The sequence below is a fragment of the Dysidea avara genome, chromosome 4, assembly GCF_963678975.1.
Source record: "Dysidea avara chromosome 4, odDysAvar1.4, whole genome shotgun sequence".
Lineage (NCBI taxonomy): Eukaryota > Metazoa > Porifera > Demospongiae > Dictyoceratida > Dysideidae > Dysidea > Dysidea avara.
In genome coordinates this window covers 47,684,252-47,705,667 of record NC_089275.1, presented here as the reverse complement: position 1 = coordinate 47,705,667, position 21,416 = coordinate 47,684,252, and the positions used below count along the sequence as shown (strand labels likewise).

General features: G+C 36.8%; 2 long non-coding RNA genes across 3 annotated transcripts; both read left to right on the top strand.

Moving 5' to 3' along the window:
• Position 1: 1 nt before the first annotated feature.
• LOC136252549 (uncharacterized) lies at positions 2-11,369 on the top strand. The gene is made up of 4 exons (XR_010699630.1): positions 2-137; positions 3,885-4,015; positions 5,774-5,910; positions 10,464-11,369. It is a non-coding gene; the product is annotated as an uncharacterized lncRNA (long non-coding RNA).
• A 489-nt stretch (positions 11,370-11,858) lies between these two features.
• LOC136252550 (uncharacterized) lies at positions 11,859-15,381 on the top strand. 2 transcript variants are annotated; one of them, XR_010699632.1, is made up of 4 exons: positions 11,871-12,376; positions 13,461-13,546; positions 13,632-14,595; positions 14,661-15,381. It is a non-coding gene; the product is annotated as an uncharacterized lncRNA (long non-coding RNA). The 2 variants fall into 2 exon arrangements; XR_010699631.1 differs by having other exon boundaries at positions 11,859-12,376; positions 13,632-15,381.
• Positions 15,382-21,416: the final 6,035 nt, after the last annotated feature.

The window sequence follows — 21,416 nt, the reverse complement described above, 5'->3', positions numbered from 1 at the left end:
ATCACATATTCATGTATCTATGGCGACGTCTACAGCTCATCTGCAGGACTGCTGCAGGGGCAGCTGGGTCTGCGAATGATAAAGTTGCCACCGATTTCTCCTCCTCCAGGACTATATTTCTCAGTATGCGAGGCAAAGTATGTTTTAATATAGAAGTATAGTCCATCGCCTAGCTCCTCAGTGTATATAGAGGATGACACTGACAGTTTTCATCATGGAGTTTAATGAGAGAGGGTTGTATTCAAAGCAATGCCTTATTGGCTTTTACTGTTTGTAATTTATAAGAATACGCTTCCTTCTGTGATTGATGATGATGTATTGTTCCAATATGTTCATGACACCAGAAATAAGTTCTGCGTTGTGTGCCGTTCATTGTACAGCCCTTTGGGTGATGCTGCCATAAGAGAATCTTGTGTGTTAAGCATAGTCTTTCTTATGGAGTAGTGATTATCTAGCCTGGGAAAAAATATGGGATGGTTGAGATGTAAATTAAACTTTTCTCATTTAACAGATCTATAGATACATGTATTTGTGGTGCCCAGTCCAGTTTGTATTGTCCAGTTGCTGAGGCACCTCTTGAGGTGCCAATAGACAAATTCCATAATAAGGCTTTATAGCATATAGAAATAACCGTTGTTACTAGCAACCTGAATTTCCCATTATTTTTAGGTGATAACATCTAAAGTAACGTCTCCAAATTTTGAAAGGATAGCATATATATGTCATAAGATATGACATTTTTGAAAATTGCAGTTTTTCCATACATATCTATGTGAGAGGGTTACAGTTGCCCCTTCTGGGCAGTTACAAAAATGAGGTATTTCAAACCAAAAATTCACAAGTACATATATCTCATAATTTGTAGGTGGAATGTCAACAATAATCTCTCCAAGTTATAAATGGATAGTGTATATAGGTCATAAGATATGACATTCTTTGAATCCCATGATTTGTGTGATTACCGAGAAGGGGCAACTGTTGCCCCTCTCATTGACAATGTATGGGAAAATTGTAACTTCAAAAATGTCATATCTCATGACTTATATATGCTATCTTTATAAAACTTGGAGAGGTGACTTAAGACATTGACACCTACAAATAATGTAAAATTTAGGTTGCTAGGAGCAACGGTTGATTTTTTCATTATTATGAATTTGTCCATTGCTGTGCAGGTCATAGAGGCTCTTTTTTAAAGTCCATTTATTATATACTGTTTTGTATTTTTTATTTTAAAATATCACATCAAACAAAGAGTGTTTGATGGTCAGCTAAAGTGGTGTTGACCAAGTTGTGATCCATGTAAAGGCTGGCTTCCGTATAACTGCAAATCGTCTACGTTGTTGCCTGAGTCAGAGTGTCTGCTCTCCTAACTCTTGTGGAGGCTCTGAATGTGTAGATGGTTGTACAGAAACCAGATATCATAGTACATTCACGTTGTGAATTGCAACAAGAAGGAACTACCTATGGAATCATCAAGCTTCTAATGAATATCTTATCTGAACTATATTTTGCTGGTGTGGATTCCCTCCTTCCTTCAGTCCATGTAACTTGTATTCAGTGGGTATGAAATTAGACTGTTCACTTTTTAATCTATCACTTACAAAAATGTGACCATATTACGGAATGCAATAATTTTGTATTACATGGTTAAAGTTTCCTCAACTTATTGACTTCATTTCTGTTTGTACTGGGTTTCATCAGTATCATTCAACAAGGGGAATCAGTGGCGGATCTAGGATATTTAAAGGAGGTTTTTGAAAATTTATATAGTGCCTCTGAAGACATGCCTCCAGAAAATTTAGAAGATCAGAGGTCAGATTTTAGGCTACTTTGTAGGTCTCTAACTATTACATAGATATGTCTCTCTAAATAATAGTTAGACGTCAAGAACCAGGGTTCCGTAGAACCTCGCGTAGAACCCAGTGGTTCTTGACGTCTAACTTATTTAGACTACAACTCGTTATTGTACCTTGAGTTGACAGCTGCTTGTAAATAGGAAATGTATGGCTAATTACTAGAAACAAGCCCTCTACACCTCCCGACATGGCGGGACCTCAGCGTGGCTGTTGCTACCCGTTTAAACGCCCATGCGTTGCCAATGCTACAGGCGCGTGCTATGTGTCGAAGTACTGGACTCAGCGAGTGGACTACAACTCATTGTTGCTGTTGTTGTGCCTCGACAGCTGCTTGTAAGCCAGTAATGTAGTGTTGATTAGTACAAACAAGCCCATTACACCTCCCTCTAATTCAGTACGGCTGTTACTAGCCATTTAAATGCCCATGCGTTGCCAATGTTACAGGCGCGTAATTATCGTGTTTCGTATCGCCTCAGAGCGTGGTCTCTATTGGACATGACCGTGGCTCTACGAGATTTAGAGACCACGTTTTCAGCCAATCAAATTTCAGTATCAAACTTGTTGTAGTCTAAGTATACTGATTACAATACATGTAATCAGCTAACTAACTTTTATAATTGATAATTTTCCACTTTGTCATGTGTTATATACAGCAGAAGGTTTTCTTGGGATTCCCAACATTATATCAAACTACAATTGTGTGTATAATTGACTTTGTTAAGTTTGTAAACAAGTTCAGTTTTGTTGAGGTACCAAAATGTAAAAGGTGACCTGGGAAATTGTATGTCTATTTTTGGGTGTAAGAATGACATCAAGACTTCAAACAAATTCATCCCACCGTTCTATTCCACTGTTTATACTGAGGGGTAGATAACGACCTGAAATTTCATAGATCATCTCTGAAATTATTTCTGAAAGATGAAATATTGCCTGAATTTTATACAGTTTGAAATATGAGATTTGAGAGTCTAAAATTATAGATTTACTAATTTTGAAATTAATGAATTTTAAGGAAATTTTAACTGAAATTTCTCTTGAAAGATGAAATTTGGGCAGTCATATTTCTGAAAGATGCAATATGGGCAGTCATCTTTGAAACTTTGTAGACAATTTTGGCTTGTTACCTACCCCTCGGTTTATGCACACCCAATACAATAGCACTGACTACTGGTATGGTCCTCCCATCATCCTTGAAGTGATGAAATGAGCTATCATTATATCATTATTAATAGTCACCTCATGGTAATCAAATAATCAATAGTGACTGATTACACAATTAGTGACTAGTCTGGCACCACCGACCCTATTTAGGTGCTTATACAAGCGTCCCGAAAATAGGGTCTGGTCTGTCTAGCATTCAGGACTTGTGTTTAGGAATGCGTAATTACACTGCGGCTTGCATTAGCAAACATATCGAACAGCGAAGAATTCAATCACACAGTGATGTTTTAAGGGTTTCAATCAGTTAATTTCTATGGGCAGTTGATGTTTAGGCTGTGGAGATGATATTTCTACTAAGGCGTCTATTACACACAAATGGTAAATGGAAAATCGTCCCTGGGTTTATTCACCCTGACACAAAAAGAACTTGCGCAACTTTCGTTTTGTGACTTTCGTCCCAGTATTTACTCATGTCGTACGGCCAAAATGCATTTAATTGGCAATACTGCGATTTGATTTTGTGGTCATACACAATTGTTCACAAAACACTCTAATAGAACGTACACAATTATTGTGGCCTCTTTTAATGTTGGTGGTTGAGCTGTTTCAGTGATCATATTTCAACTTGAATGTAAACCACTATTTGTACCTCATGACCTCACTGATCAGATGACATCATTACACAGGCTCTTTTTGGTCCCATTTGTAAATGAGGTAGTGTCACTAGACAGGAATACCTGTCTGTACCAGTCACTATTGTATGACAATTCTTTCAACAAGTGACACTGTAGTTGTGTTTGTGTAGTGTCAGCATTGTGTTCTGTTAGTTGTTCTGTGTTATAACTAATTACTACCTGTTGTCCTCAGGGCATGTCCAACACTGTGTTCACCTTAAAGGTGCTAGAGGTACAGAACAATGAGGGAAACAGTTATGGACAGTCATCCTAATGGAACAGATGGTGATTAACAACATCAAGATGGATCAAGCACATCTTCTGGTAATCTCCTTGTACCTTACTCATTGAGAGTGTAGAGAAACTTATATAAGTTTATGTTGATGTGTGTGTGTGTGTTTGTGTGTGTGTGCGTTTGTGTGTAGTGTATTACAGCCCACCCAGCTGTAATATCAATGGGTACCTGGTGTGTACTGGAAAAGTAAATGCCCAACTGTCCTTGTCTCATTTAGCAGTGTTGGGAACTTTGGGTTTTGCAACCTCACTCTGTGAGACTTGGACAGTCCTCCTGCAGGTTACTAGCCCTGCCCCATGAGGATTTTCCTGCACAAGACTCAAGCGCCTGAGTGGTACACAGGAATCCGAGTGCGGGCTGCAATACCTTTGTTTCAGACAGCTGCTGTATGCTTTGTGTGTGTGTGTGTTTTGTGATTTACGGTCCAGTTTTTTATATAAGGAACACTGTTACATGTCATGGCCACCTCTGATAGGTCCCAATATACATAACTAAGGTGTACTTCATGATTTCATCAGTAAGACCACCTCATTATTGAGGCCACATTGTTTGGTCCCACAGGTAGTGCTATTAATGAGTTTCACTGTATGTGTGTGTGAAGTGGACTAGTCAACTACTAAACTGTAAAAGTGTATTGGCTTATGAGTGACCTGATGAAAAGTGGTGTACTTGTGATCATGTAAACCATATAATTGGTAACACCTTGTGTGGTGAGAATTTTTATTTATTAATTTTTATAGCTTTACAGCATTCATGTACAAAATTACAATTAAAATTATTGGTGTGCATGCTGAAGGCATGCCAGCAACTAGTTCTAACATCAGTGAGTGAAAATATAAGAAGATTAAATAGTCATTTAGTTGTAGGAATGGGTTCTTTGGAACATCAATAGCATGGGCATAGAATGTAAAATGTGCAGGTTCTTGCGGAGTTGAAATTGTTAGAAAAGTGGTTCCATAAATAATCAGTTATTCGGTGCTTGATTGTGTTCACATTTTCAGAATATTCACATGTAGCAGACTTCAACCTGTTAAAACACTCTGATAGAACATACACAAGTACAGTAGACCCTTGCTTATCCAACCATGATTTGTCTGTACCCTTGTTTATTGGAATTTGAAATGACTGTTTATTTAGAGTGTTTCAAATGTGAGTGTATGTTCTATTAGAGTATTTGAATGGAGCTTTGCATATAAACAAATGAGCTTCAACTATTCACTTCTGTGAGCACCTTTAGTATTGTTTGAGACAATTGGGGTTTGGATAACTGAGTGTTAACTTGTATTGCGGTACAAGTGGAGTTCAACTTGTTTCAGTATTCACATGTCAACCTGAATGTACAACACTATTTGTTTACACAATACTCTTGTAGAGTAATGTGTGTGTAGACCATAACAACCCTGGTGTGGATAGGGGTGTGACTTTAAAGTGACTACTGTTAGAAATGTGTAACATCAAAGTGATGACCGAAGAATTGCTGTTAATAATGATGTGTTATAACGACATTAATATCATTGCAGTCATTTCATTGTCACCGCCATTAATATTGACGTTACCTTAAGCCATGTCATTTGTAGGACCACACTCACAGCTGGACTATTAATATACCAACATTACTGTATCATGTTACTGTACAATTGAAATATCATAATATGTATTACACTTCACTAAACATATAGTCACAATTTGTACAGGTGGTTGAGATGGGATATGTATTATGGCTACATACACATTTGATAATCTGTTAACCAGTCATTGAGTGTCTGCGCATGCGTACATTTTATTAGAGTAACTACACACAGTGTTACTGGAGGACTACTCCATGATGTGTCTGAGGTCCTGGGATTGCTGCTGCTGTCGTATGTAATTGTTGAGGACACATTATTTAGTGTTACTTGTGCTATACCCTCCAGGACTGGTTCAGGTAATGAGCTATCTACCATAACAGTTACTTGGTTAACCTACACACCATTAATATCACCCATCCTTGTTAGTGGTGACATACAATCATCCCACCACTAAAATGATGTGGCTTCTATTTGAACAAGTACAAGTTTTGATTTAATAGGGATCACAGAAAGTGATCAAGGTTGTTTACACTTGTGGATTAAATGTTCACTAGTATACCTGTAGGTGTATCCTACTTGTTTCATTACATATGATCCCTAATTGAACTAGTACTTGTTTGTTACCATAAATATATTATGACTAGTTATGGTGAACTGCACACATACTGCTAGGCATGCCATAAAATTTTTAAACACATGCTCCATACATCTACTACTGAGAAGTTTAAAACATTTCAAATGAAAAACAGTATGAGAAGTGTCTCAACAATCACTACAGAAAATATGGACAATAACTGTGAATAGCATGTAAGAATATAGTCCGGTAGATTTAAGGTTGGACCCGGAAAAAATTCGAAGAAAGCTGATTTTGGTATCATTAGTAAGCAAATTTTTCATAGAATAACATATCCAAAATCCTCTAAAATCCATCTTGGGGGAAAATGTTTATGGCCAATTTAGTATTGAGGCATATGTGACTGGATTCAGGAAAGTGGATCTTCCACACATATCCAATTTACCAACTTTGACAACTCATAACTTCAGATTGGAAAATGGTATTGACTTGAACTTTGATCAGTAGTGAGCACCAGCATCACTTATTAGTTGCAGAAAATTTCAGGTTGATATTCACCTTGTACACTAAGGTGTGGTTTCTTTATTAAATGCATTTAGTATAGACCTATTTTTGCAAATTTGGTCATTTGTGGCTAATAACAAAAATGCATATTATTCTTAAAATATTTTCTCATAAGAAATTCATTGCAATCAATATTAGCTGTATGAAATAAGGATAAGACTAGTTATAGAAATAAAAGGTGCCTATCATGTAAGTTCTGAACAAATATATTTGTCACGATTATTGTAAACAGTTTCTTCAGCACTTCTGCAACTCTCTCCCCTGCAACTGCCACATGCTGCTTAATCCATGATTACACCGAGAGCATAATATTGCTACCACATGGATTTGCAGTAGAAAGCTTGCATTTAGATTGTACAAATTTAAGTTAAGACTTCTGGTACTAGTCCCATGTCTGTTATCATCAGTTGCATATAATCTCGATCCTTCTAGTTTCCAGCTCCATTATGGTAATGGATCAAGTTAGCCATTAAGTTCCTTCTAATGAATAACTTGTAGATGCACATACAAGTTGTGAAAGTGTGTTGTTCTTGCAATCATTTGCACATCATTTTCTTCTTGATTAGGCCAACTTTATCCCGTTCAAATGTTGCAGATGTTGTATCACAGCAACTCCATGCAGGCATGTGAAAAGAGAAGATGTAATTATGACATTACAATAAGACCCATGTGCCCAATAATGTCATCAATTTTCCAATGTTCAAATGTTTCCCAACCTTTGAAAGAAAATATATACTTGCTATGCTCTGGTGCACTGTGCAGGAGGACAAGAACATCAGTGTCAACAACACACTTTATTTCCTTCAATTGCAAATTGAAGTGCACATTGAACAATCAGTTTGTCAGTATCCAAATTACTCTGATGCACAACCTGGCCATCATCTCTCAGATATTGGACAATCAATTGATGTTTGCTCAAACTTCCTGGTTTTTGTATGCTTCCATAGATTCACTTGACTGAATATCTGCACCTGCACATACGTACCATAACATACCTGGGGATGCTGCCAGCCCTACACACTGATTGCACACATGGAGATTCTGACATACTGATAGTCCAATGCGCATTTCAATTTTGCAATTGAAGGAAGTAGATTGAATGTTGTAGCTGATGACAACAATGAAGTTCTTGTGTTACTGGTGCACGCTGGAAGCAGAACATGACAAGTACATATCTCTTTTCATTCAGAGGTTGTAAAACATTTGAAGATCTGGAAAAATGATGACGTTATTGAGCACATATGTAGGTCCTCTTTTCACATTCCCGGGTGGCTGTGATACAATGTCCGCAACATTTGAAGAGGTAAAGTTGGCCTAATCAGCAATCAAATGATGTGCAAACAATTGAAAAGTTAATGATGGATTATATAATGCAACAATTGCACATGTTGAAAAAGTTGGAGTTTGATGGGAATCAGTCTGATTTATTGAGGAGTCTCAGGTATACAAAACAAAGTACATGGAAATGGCATCAGAAAGTTATTACACATGCAAGCTGTGAAAGTGTGCTAACCCTTGCAGTTGGATGGAGCTTTCAGGATCAATGGTTTTAGCTGATGCAAGAAGTTATTCATTGGAGGGAACTTAATATGGGGCTGGAAACTAGAAGGATTAAGGCTGCAACCGATGATGATAGACATGGGACCAGTCCCATAGATCATATAATTAAGTTTGTACAATATATATTCCAGCTTTCCACTGTAAATCCATGTGGTAGTAATATTATGCTCTTGTTGCAAACATGGATTATTAATGTGTTGCAAAATGTGGAGGAGAGAGTTGCTGAAGTGCTAAGGAAACTATTTCTTGTGAAAAAATAATTTAAGGATAGCACATTTTTGTTGGTCACAAATGACCAGATTTGCAAAAATGGGTCTGCAAATACATCCGATTGAGAAACCACAACTTAGTGTTCAAGTTGAATATCAATCTGAAATTTTCTCCACCTAATAAGTGATGCTGGTGCTCACTACTGATCAAATTGCAAGTCAATACCATTTTCCGATCTGAAGTTACGAGTTGTCAAAGTTGGTAAATTGGATATGCGTGGAAGATCCACTTTCCTGAATCTAGTCATATATGCTAAATACTAAATCGGCCATAAAAAATTTTCCCTGAGGTGGATTTTATGGGATTTTGAATATGTTATTCTATGAAAAATTCGCTTTCTAATGATACCAAATTCAGCTTTCTTTGAATTTTTTCCAGGTTCACCCCTTTTTGCAGTTATATCTACCGGACTAATACACAATATAAAGTTTCATCAAAATAATTATGAGGGTATACATTTCTGGTAAACTAAACTATGAAGCAGCAAAATTTCTATCTGCAAAAATTTCCATCTCTACTGTAGTTGCTTCAAACTTACTAAGTATTGTATGGGTGCAGTAGTACTGTGTATTAAGGGTCATGAAGGTTTACATATTCTCACATAAAATAATGACCAAAAACTATTCTCACAGTACCTTCACTGTGCCTTGACAATATTATATAGCTAAGTACAAAAGTGTCTTCAAAATGCTTCTGACAAGTTGGAAATTTTTATATTTTATTATAGAACTTTGCGTGGGCGAGATCAAAGGAAAAGGTGTACTTTAAATTTCATAAAGTACACTCTCAGCCGGCCAACTGCTTCATCGACCACAAAGAGTGCTTTATTGCACCGCAAAGAGTGCTTTATTCGTTCAATAAAGCACTCTTTGCGGTGCAATAAAGCACTCTTTGTGGGCAATAAAGCACAGTTGCCCACGTGCCTTAGTGTAGGCTAATAGCCTACGGGGCTCGCGCCAGTATGACTAATCACCCAAGCCGGTGAAGGCTGATAGCCTCGCCGCGCTGAGTGATCAATCACCCCAGCCAATACGAGTTCCACCACTGGATTGCTTTTATAGACATACCTAAATGCTTCGATGATGGGTGGGAGAAGATAACGTTGCTGTTACGTTTGTTAATGTAAACGGACAAGTCCTGGAGATATCACGGAAATACTTCACCATGTGACTCGCAATAGAATCGATTGTGGGTTGCGAGCAAAACCTGCCAAAAGACGCGATGAACGTCTACTATGCCAAACTATGGTGAAATACGCGTGAGTTACTTTGTTAAACTAGTTTGTGTGCGTTCAGGCTGCTAATAGTTCGTGCAACGCTTGTTAATTACGAGTCCTAGTGTATGGTGAAGCTACACGACTAGAAAGTTCCATAAATCATTTAAAGCATAGCCTTGCTCATGCTATATGAAAAATAAAGTACTCGGCCGCGCGCCTCGTACTTTATTTTTCATATAGCACTCGCGGCTATGCTTTAACATATACATATAGTGGAATTTTCTACTAACTGTGTATACTATATGCCTTCAGACAATTGTAACTTGATAATGGCTAAGCTTGATTATTTTACTATTAGACATCACTTCAGTTTGACTAGTGAATTTTGGCATAACCCAGTTTGTACAATGTATGCATCATGGGCTCACTTTTGTCCTTCATTGTGTATAGTGAAGAAACTGCACAGTACATACATATGTGAAACCTTGTGTATTATGTGGTATAATGTATGTACATCAGATGTGTTTGGTTGTGTCTCTGTACAATTAACTGAGAGGTGTGTATGTGGTGGTGTGTGGGTGTATTATATGTAGTGTATGTACGTATAAATATATGTGTATAATTATGAGATATGGTAGGTCACAAGCAATACTTTGTATTGGTAGATTATCAGCCTAACATCTGGTGTATATTTATGACAACCGACATTTTATGCATTTTAACAGACCTTTACTTGAAGGGCCTACCATTATTATCATACAGTACAGTACAGAATTGTGTATTGTATAAGAGTAAGTACAGTGGACTCCCGGTTATCTGAACCCCTTTGTGGACATGAAGTTCTCTCCTTGCGTTGATGGCACATATTGAACAGTGCTTGTTCCTGACTCCAATGAACAGAAGTCCTTTGGTTGCTGTCCCAAATATAACACCAACACCAGAATTGTCAATATAGGAATGTCCATGGCTCCTCTTACTCCAGCCACCATCAACTACCACAGTTATCGCTGGCACTGTGTTGTGGTAGCTGCCTCGTTGGATGGCCAATTCCTCCTCTTTCTGACCAGCAATAAGTATTTGTTCAGTTACTGTTTCTTTAAATATTGTTCCCATGTCACATTCCAGGTCAATGAAGGATGGGGTACTCAGAGAAGGGACTTGGAAACAGGCCAATTGTTCCTTCATGTATTCAGCACCACCTCCAGTAGCTATCTGCCCTAAAGCAGCACCGATGTTCACATCATAGTGATTAGTGCCATTGATGGTAGTAATTTCAGAGGTGGTAAACCGAAACAACGAGGAACACTTCAAGCACTGGCATACCATTATCGATGCTAGCCCATAATGACGGCTTGTACCCAAGGAAGAAGAACGCAAGGCTGAATGTTGGGTGATGGTTTCAATAAATTTGCCCTGCAGCACTAGAGAAATTACTCTGTTGCCTGCTAATAAACAGTTGGGTGGTGATGAGTTAGCTGCACAGAAGAATGAGAAGATGCTGTAATAACTTTTTTATTAGTAATAGTGTATAGTTGTTTACCTGTTGTCTTGACTTGTGTATTCACTGTATTGTTAGTTTCATGGTCTAGTTGTAATTATAACAATAATAAAGCTGTACAATTATGTCTTAATTTACCATTTGTTTTGCTCCACCTGGCTTGTATGGCAGCAGCTGCTTGTTGTTTACGCTTGTGCTGCATTGCTTGCCCATGTACCAGTAGTTCTTGGTTACTATGCATGGTCTTGCGCCCTAATTAGCTACGTGCCTACTTTGCTTTATCCCGTTACATAATGGCCGCATGTGACGTAAAGTATTTGATATGGCTTCTTTGTGCGCGTTATTGCTTTATCACCACCTTAATGTCAGCCCTTCATGCATACATTGAACTGGTATATAGTTCATTTCTGCCCATATACCACTTTTTCATGTTTTGTTTAACTCATCTTCTCAGAAAACACTGCTAACATGTAGCAGTACACATGTAGTTAACAAGCTTTATGCTTCAGGAGGTGCATTTAAGAGTTGTGTACCTTTGTTTATTACTGTAGTTTTTGATCTGTGTGTGGTTCTGTTTCTCTGTGTAGTCATTCTATTGGTTGTGTTTATTCTCCTCCAGATGAACAAGCGAAGAACTGATTTATGATGTAATCCTACACGTCTACACTTCATGTTGGGGAAACCAACTTGAATATGGCTGCAGAAATATGACCAACTATAGTATGTTCACGTTGAGCTGAACCCTGAAAAACAGCTAAAAATTAAAAGTGGATTTTTTCTCAACTGAGTTAACATTTCAGCTAACCAGATGATTATTAGTAACAGCAAAGGTGTCAACAACAGACACGTATGGTTTGGCTCCATTACAAGTTTGGGAAAGGGTTGTAATGGACACTGTACTTATATGGCTTCCCCATAGGAAATGTATTGTGAAAATTTTGATTGGTCGTAAATATTACGTCAAACATTTGAACAAAACGATTTTGAAATATTTTTAGCGGGTCAAGCAGTACTACAAATGTGCCAAATTTCAAGATCGTGTGTAATTGCATCCATGAGTTATTAATCGTTTTTGAGGATTCAGCTCAACGTGAACATACTATAGTAAATGTTCAGCTACCGATGTTGACATATCAAGAGGTAGGTATATTAGTGTACAAATAGGTCCTGGACCAGTTAGTTATCTAAACTGTTGACTAAATTTCAAATGAATGCTTTATTAATTGAAGTGTTCAAATAGTCTATAATTTTTGAAGAACAAGTTTTGTGTACATTCCAGATACATCTGAAGTCCATATCATCCCCAAGGGTTTTGTATGCAATGTAAAGTCCAGAATTTAGTATCGTACCAATTATGACTTTTTATTTTGGAGTTTTAAAAATTCTACTTGTGTATAGTATTATCCACTAAGAGTAATGCCTGTAAGGTCAAGTAAACAGATAAACTAATGTGAGGACATCTGTATTGCTAATGACCATCAGATATTTTACTCTTCAATACAAGTGTAAAGGGTAGCATTGTATCTGTTTAGGTATGGATTGTGGTCACCATATGTGGTCTCAACAAAGCACCAACAAATTACCTTAATGTGTGCAATGATATAGAGTTCTTGATGTTGACCCAAACTAACAGTTAACTGTCTTGACCATGTTGCTATCTGTGCTCTGAAGTTCTCATTTTAGCAGCTACAATTAATTCACATACAACTATCAGTTGCCCTGATTGTTAGACATGAGGATACATGTAGTTTATAGGCATAGCTGATATACTGGTAAAGCTAGCAGCATAAGTAACATAATACCATCTATGCTACATAACAGGTATTAGCCCATTCAGATCCATTTTAAGACTGTGATTATGTTTGTATAATTATAAGAAACAATTCACTGTAACCTGAAATGCCTGTGTTGGGGGTGGCACCCAAATGAAGAGAATGTGATACTACAGAGCCTGAGGGTTTCTAAATTCCATAGAACTCTGTGTTTTGAAGTCTAATTTATTTAGACCACAACCATCCTATATGGTGATAATCTCAAGTAGCAGCCTTTGTTATTCCATTGATACCCCACATGCTGTGGTCTTACTAGGTTGAAAATTTAGTGTCTTTAATTGATAGTTCACTGTTCAAATTGGCATATCTGTGCATATTTGTATAGTTATTTTTCACATTTTTAATGTACTCTCATAGTTCTTTCATCATCTGTTCACTATGTCTGACCATAGGAATGAAAGAGAGTCCACATGCCAGAAGGAACTTTTGGTCATCATCCGATTCTAGATTTCAGAAATTGATGTCGTCATCACTACAGGTGAGGCTATCTGTTATAGTGCACTTGTGAGGGTCATGTGGCTTACATTTCTTCCTATCTTTTAATGGTTTTCTATTACAACTAGGGCCACTGTTTGGTGATGTCGTTACTTCTGGACTGGTGGACAGACAAATTGGAGAATTGTGATACGTAGTTGGGTGCAGCCCAGTGGCCTCGTGTGGATTCTTCAGCGGTGTGTATTGTACTATCATGATGTGCCATATCATTTAGGGTGCAATCGTCAAGTGTTTCTGGCATTCCCAGAGTGCTCTGGAGGTGTGTGGTCTCACTTGGTGGGTTAGGTATACACGACATCTATAGCCCCCTTCATGAACTGGTAAACACCAACTATGAAAAGAAAATTGAGATTTATATACATTAAACTGATTTGCATATATGCCCTGGATGTACATAAAATAATAAATTATTCTATAGAAAGCATTATAGATATTTTTCGCATCTTTGACCGAGCTATATGACACACAAATTCTCACTATAGGTCTATGCAAATGGAGCCATCAAGTTGATTAATAATTTGTAGACATTGATTTTTTTGTGTGTAGTGATCTTCTGGTGTATTAATAAGCACCAGTTGTAATGTTGTGAATGTTTTAGTGTTTGAAGTGTGTTTGTATGAAAATTGTTATAAGATTTTCAGTGGCATTCACAAATGCGGGGGGTGGTAGGTTATTGGTCCAGCTTTGGTCATGAAAAGAAAAGGTGCTCCAGTGTGGGACGTACCCTCAATAGCCTTGCTCACCTGATGTGTTGTGTGGCAAAGTATGTGGAGAGCAGATCAGCTGATGGCATGTGGTTAACAGTGTTCTCTACCACGTTGGCTATCTGAGGTAAGTGGAAGGTGAAGATGTCATGGTTGTGAGAAGGAGTCATTGTGGCTTGGTTGTCAATGATCACCATCTTGCCCACTACGCATTTTGGAATCACATCCTGATCAGGTGGTCTCCTCCATGTTAGGGAGTTAATGGTGGAGTAACATTTGGAAATAATTGGCTAAGATTCCGCTAACCTTTGCCATCACTTTATTGCAGGTAGTTTCAATAATGTTACCTAATTCATACAACCACATTACCATTTTGTATTATACTTTGTTCAGCTTGTGTGTGCCACCATCAAATACTTTGTACATGTCATCATGTACGGCTGCTTCTCCTTATCAGAACTGAGCCACAATGTGCAGAAGTATTGTGTTGGAAGAAATATCCATGCAAAATCAGGCCTAGGTCAAAATTATAGCAGTCATAAACTGACACTGGGACTTGTTTATTACCCAATTTCATACCATGATGATTATGAACAATAGTTTAGTATTGTAATAATATGTGCCTGATTTGACAAAACCAGGCTTCCACACACATCCAAATTTGTGACTTTGAAGGACCATAACTCAATGTAGAAGGAAGCTATAGCTATCACTTTCAAATTTTCACCTGTTATTGCATTAATGCAATGAAAACATATTGTGAAAATTGTAGGTCAATAGCATACCGAGTGGTCAAGTTACAAGTGGTTAAAGTGAAAGGATAGGATGTGTGTGGAAAACTGGTTTTGTCAAATCCAGTCATGTACTATAGACTTTATTTATTTTTGTAATACTGTAATAGAGTGCACGTTTTATTCAAGAATTTCTAATAGAACTTTAGTGCAATCTAGATTTTCCACTGGTAGATTCACTACTTTATATCATTGAATCTGTACTTCATTTTTAAACAAATTATAATAATTATATTATTGTACATATTTTGTTAACTTTTTTATAGCATAGCTATGTTATACAAGTGTTGTTGTGACAGCTTTATTAAAGTATATCAATCTCGTTGATTGTCTCAAGCTCCGTAATATTTAAGAGACGTGGTTTGCCACTACAGCAAAACTGCAGCTGAATCGTTAAGGAATGTGGGTCACTGCATGCTCTGATCATTAAGGGTCAGACTATGCAATTGTTTATAAGTAGGTATCTACTCCCTCTTACAATAATACACTTCAAATAGTTTTGTGGCATCTAATTACGCTCCTCTCTGGTAAGGGTCAATTTAATGCCTTGGTATGTTTTCTTTGCATGACAAAGAGACAATTACCATGTAATTGAAAGGCAAAGCACAGAAGCCAAATCAACACCTTTCATTGTCAACAAAGATGAATGGGACACAAAGGAGGACAATGGTAAATCCATGAAGAATTCATTGTGCGTACTGCAGTATGCCGAAAGGCACGTGTCTGGCTGAAGCGATTTTGAACAGTGAAAAAATTAAGCCCATAGCCTTAGCTGCTATCAAGTTACGCTTGTCTGAAGGCATCAGTCTGTTACTAAGTCAGTCAGTCACACTAGAAAATTCCGTTGAATAATTTTAGTTAAAAAATTCATAGCAACTAGTTGAAAATGAATCTGAAGGCTTGTTTGGGCTTAATTTCACCTAACCAATACTGCTTCAGGGAAAAGTGAGGCTTGATGTTTTTTCATGGGCTATGCCCAAACCTTTATGGTCCCTACTATACAGTACTGTATGATAAAAGTTAGTTTGTAATGTACAGTACAGTAAATTAGCCATATCTCAGGAGTGCTTAATGATAAAAAAACCAAAAAAACACCCAGTACCTGATTTAAGCCATAAAACAGAAAATTGACCAATGTGCCAAAAAGATAGGTTTACAAGATCAGGTCACAAATGTGACTCAATTTTGGAAAACCATCCTTTTTGGCACATTGGTCAATTTTCTCTTTTGTATCTAAAATGAGGCACTGGGTGTTGGCCTTTGTGTCAAAATTTCAGCTTGTTATCTTGTAGGGCTCCAGAGATATGGTCAATTTTACTGTCTAATACATTACAAAGTACATAACTTCATATTAATGCATTGAATTCTGTGCGTGATTAAGCATGACAAATTGTGACAAATCATTTTGTTTACAATTAATTCTGTATAAAAATATTATAAAGAGACTTTTGATAGTTAAATCAAGTGTTCCTGGTCCTTTTCTTTAATTAAATGCCATGTATCATTGTCTAAGACTTAGTTTTAACATTCTAGCACCTGAACAAATCACCTAATTTGTAAGTTAATTGGTGTCCCACGCATGGTGAAATCACTACATGGTCTGATAAAATCATCCATATCTCCTAGCAGAAAGAAGCTTTGGGTGTGAAATTTCACCTTAATAAATGTGTAAAAAAATTGCTGAATTTTCAATTGAGTTTTCCTGCAAAAATAGCATGTGCCCAAAAGGATGGCTTTCCAAAATTGGGTCACAAATTATTATTCACAAAATCTTTCCCAAAGCTAAGTACTGTAATAATTACACTATGCATGGCCACAAGGGATTTTCCATATATATATATAACTACCAGACTTGGGCATAATATCAGGCAAATCCAAGTGACCATAATCCATTATAATATTATGTCCTATCCAAGCATGCTTACACTTAATAGGTGAAAAGACAAACCTCCATTCACCCCATTAGTTTTATACAAAACATCGATTGTGGGTTATAGAGTGGACTTTGGTACTCACACAACTTTATTCATGCACCATACAGCCTGTACGTAATGCTGTTTTAAAAGTGATTGTGGGTTTAATTTACTTTAGTGCATGGTATCATTTCTAGCTATTTTATTATAACCTGTAACCCCATTAAAGTAAGCTAAGTTGTTAAGATAAACACTTAAGAGCAATTAATACATGAGAATGTCTGTCATGTGATTGACATGTGCTGTGTGGAAAAACACGTACAATCCCAACACTACAAAACAATCAGGTAAGATTTAGATTTGATACTGGGAAGGCAGCTCAGCTAGCTGTTAGCATTTGCATTTATACATATAAGTCATAAGAGAAGCTGGAAGGGCTGTCAATATTGCTATTGCAATATAATATAGCTGCAGAGACCATATAGTACAGCATTTACAGAGCTGATATCATTAGGTTGTAATAGTATAATATTATAGTCACACATTGCTTCTTGTGCAAACTGTTACTTGGAAAAACAACAAAAATTAAAAACAATGTCCAATGACAGAGGAGTAGCTACAATGTAGACAATTGAGGTAGTTGCCTCACCAAATATTGCTGACTGAAGTCACTGAACTGAGAGCTCATTAGACCTTTTAGATGCACTGAAAGCTTACATTAATAGTTTATATGCTATTTATTTCAACTTATTGTACATAGTAAGAGTCCATCCAGGGTTAGCTCTAGGCGGTTAGCTACTGAAGTTTTCAAAAACTAGTCAAGCAAGATCGATGTACTCTAATAGAGCAGTCACCCTAATAGAGCAATCATCCTAATACAACATTTAAGCAAATTTTTATAGTTTTGATAAAATTAAGCTACTTAAATTGCTCTCACAATCAATCTCAGATGGTCTAACTTTTTCAGATGGTCTAACTTTCCCAGGGGAGCATAATCCAGATCCCCTGGATTGACATGTTACAGGTGCTTAGCTATATACTAACACTACTCAAGTCAAGGTCTGAGCAACATGTATAAAATACCATAATGTACATTCTTTGAAATACCATAATAGTAGGACTAAAATTACCTCCATATTCAATCTTATTACTCTTAACTTTCAAAAATTCCTGGGGGCATTCCCCCAGACCCCTAGCTGGAGCATGCTATGTATGCCTGATTGAACTTACACACTAGAATGCATGCATCATTCATAAGCATTGCAAGGTCTGCCTCACCTATTTAAAATTTCTAGCTATGCCCCTGAATGAATTTTGAGATCAATTTGACTACTATTTTCTGCTGTACATCAAGTTGTGGTAGCTAGAAAAGCAAGCAATGATTGGGCTAATCAAGTTGTTCTCAAGTTTTGAGTTTTCCCTTGAAAAATTGTTTGGCCAAGATTGAAATATGACTTCTCAGTTATTTATGGCAATAAAAAGTGGACTGTCACATTTTCAACCTTTTATGACAAATCAGTTCTGAAGGGCTAACCTCTGTAGAAGAATGAGTGAGCATAATTCCTTTGACTTGTATGGACTTTACCCTAAGCTTCACCTCTTTAGTAAGACCACCTTGTTATTGCAGCCAAGTCGTGTATATACAAGCTGTACTTATTTCAACCAAGTATTACTAAAGTGACCTCTCATTACCAAGACTACCATGTTATAGTGACCGCGGTCACTATAAGTTTAACAAAGGACAACTTATTTAATTTTTTGGTTCCATACATGTTTTGAGAGCCATGAGACATGTTCAAGAGGCCAATTCCCTATCTCCTACCCAACTACCCCTATACCAGTACTACCAGTAGTAGTAGTACAACACAATCCACATCTTCAGTTAGTTACTGACAACACAAGCACTTATACCTGAAGTGATTACGTTACAGAAGTTCATTAACTGCTCCTCACTGGTCAGTGTATGTGTAGAGTGCTACTGTATGTATTGAGATTTTCAAGGGATGTGAATTTTCACAATTTGGATTTTTTTGGTAGCCATGGCTGTCTGCCAAATTAATTTTCATCCTCAAGAATGTGTAATTATCACAATATTAATTTATGACACTAATCCCTGTACATTACATTATCTTTGCTTATGTTCATCTTGCCACCTAAAAAAGCCTCCTGCCTCCTACAACTATTAACTACAAAAATTTCATTTGTTTGTGTGTGTATATTCAAGGTTCTGCTCATATTGGTCAACAGTGTCCACCACATTTTAGTGTTTGTGTCTTTACTTCAGCCTGTTATGTGTGTCTCTAGGGCTTGCACAGTGATCCCTTGTATTTTGACATGTTTTCATCATTTCTGTCAGCTTACTAGAATTTTATACAATAATTATTATTATTATGGTCTTGTGGGTTTTATAAAATGGAAGGGTGAGGTATGCACTGTGGTTAAATGTAGCAGTCAAGTATCTTTGGATATCTGTATGTGTTTGCTTTCACAGTATGAGAAGCAATCCATTCCACACACCTCTTACTGTGGACAATTTTTGTAGGTCTGCATCAAATATGCCGGCATAATAAAATGCATAATAAGCTGGAGTGCTATACCAGCATCATGTTAAAATATTAGATGGATATTTCAAACTATGGAACTTAATTCTATGAAAATAGATTGATGCTCCCTAATAGAACAGTTAGTGGAAACTAGATTGATACTCATAGAATAGTCACTCTGTAGTGAAACACTTTAATAGAGTGTTCACTGAGTAATAAGTGTTCCAAGATAATGTTGCAAATCTAGGAGCATAACACAACTATAATGGAAACACCTAAAGAGCATAATATAGGTGATATTATTTGGATATTTCCAAAAGCATTTTGGGCAAAATTTTGAACATAGACTCAGGCCTATACAGAAAAGTGACAAAAGTCACATGATGGTTATATAGCATGAAGCTATAACTGCCCTATACCATGAATATGTAGTAGTAGAGAACAATGGAATTCAAAGGAAAACAAAGGAAGATTCAAGATTCATGTCTATATTGAACGGCAAAAAGAAGGCATGGGCAACTTCCCTACTTGCTACGTATTCTAGATATGATCCCTAATCAAATTCAATTATTATTGTTATTATTATTTCCTTGTACTTGTAGATCAAAACTTAATGCACACAACAAAGGAAGTCACCTATACACCTGCAGCTGCTCAGGTGTGTCATTGTTTGACTGTAGAAGTGAATCTTTTCATTAAAGTTGCACAATAATGTGTTTCTATAAACTCTTGATAATAATTATATCGTATCATGTGTAGCTCAAATTATTTTATAGGATAATATATTATGCACTGTGACATTAATTTTGAATCAATAAAATAAACTAACCTTGAACAATTAAGACCATAAGGAAAATAGTAACTGATGATATTAGGTGAACAATTGGTTATGTCACAGATTTTTCCTTTACCTTAAACATTGCAACTGGTGGAAAGCAAAGAAGTGGAGAATTTTACAATACCTTTATTGCTGCGTGCATAGAATCAGCAGATAGTATTCAAAATTCCTACAGTAGTATTTATAACACCACAAGTGGTGTTTGTCACTGTATAATGACCAACTGTATTGATTACAATGACAAGACAAACCATTGTGATCTGAAAGTCTGCCATGCATTGAAAGTGTTTACTGATGGTGCTGAGTCAATCAAAGTGGCAAGAGCAAAACAGTGGTTCAATATATATAATTGCATGCACATAGGTGGGGGGGGCTAGTCTGCTGAGGAGGGCTTAAGCCCCTCTCAGAATGATATCTCACTGAGCATTTATACTGAAGCAGTACAAAACAGCCTATAGCCACCTGGAAACACTTGGTACAGTGGTAAGACACCAACTCTTAAAGTAAGAGGTCAGTAGCTGTAGGAAAATATATATGTTCAGTTTTTTGCTTGAATGCTCTATTAGGGTGAGCATTCTATCACAGTATAAAGATCTATATCACAGTTTTCAGCCCCACTCCAAGAAGGATAATTTATTATGTTCATTAATGCATTGCCAAAATAGGTTTATATAACTACAAATAATTATAATCTGATGTTTTAGTTAAAATACTTCAAATTGTACCTATAAGTTAATTTTGGTGAACTTTGAGACTGTTTGTGAAAGCTAAAATGGCTACAGCATCTGGGAGGCCCCGCTACCAGAGATTCCATATTCTGGTCAGCCCCCTTACATCAACTACTTCCTCTGCCACAGTCATTGCATTTACTGAAGCTGTAAACTGTCATCTTAGAAATTATGGAGAGGCAATTGGACAGCTGTTACTTTTTTTGTGTCATTTGTTATTAAAATGATGTCATGCATGATGCATCAATGTTTGCTGTAAAGTGAGGCAGTACAAATAAGATCAATCATCGAGTTTTCCTGTCTTAATTTCTTGATGCCATTTTGCAGTATTTAGTT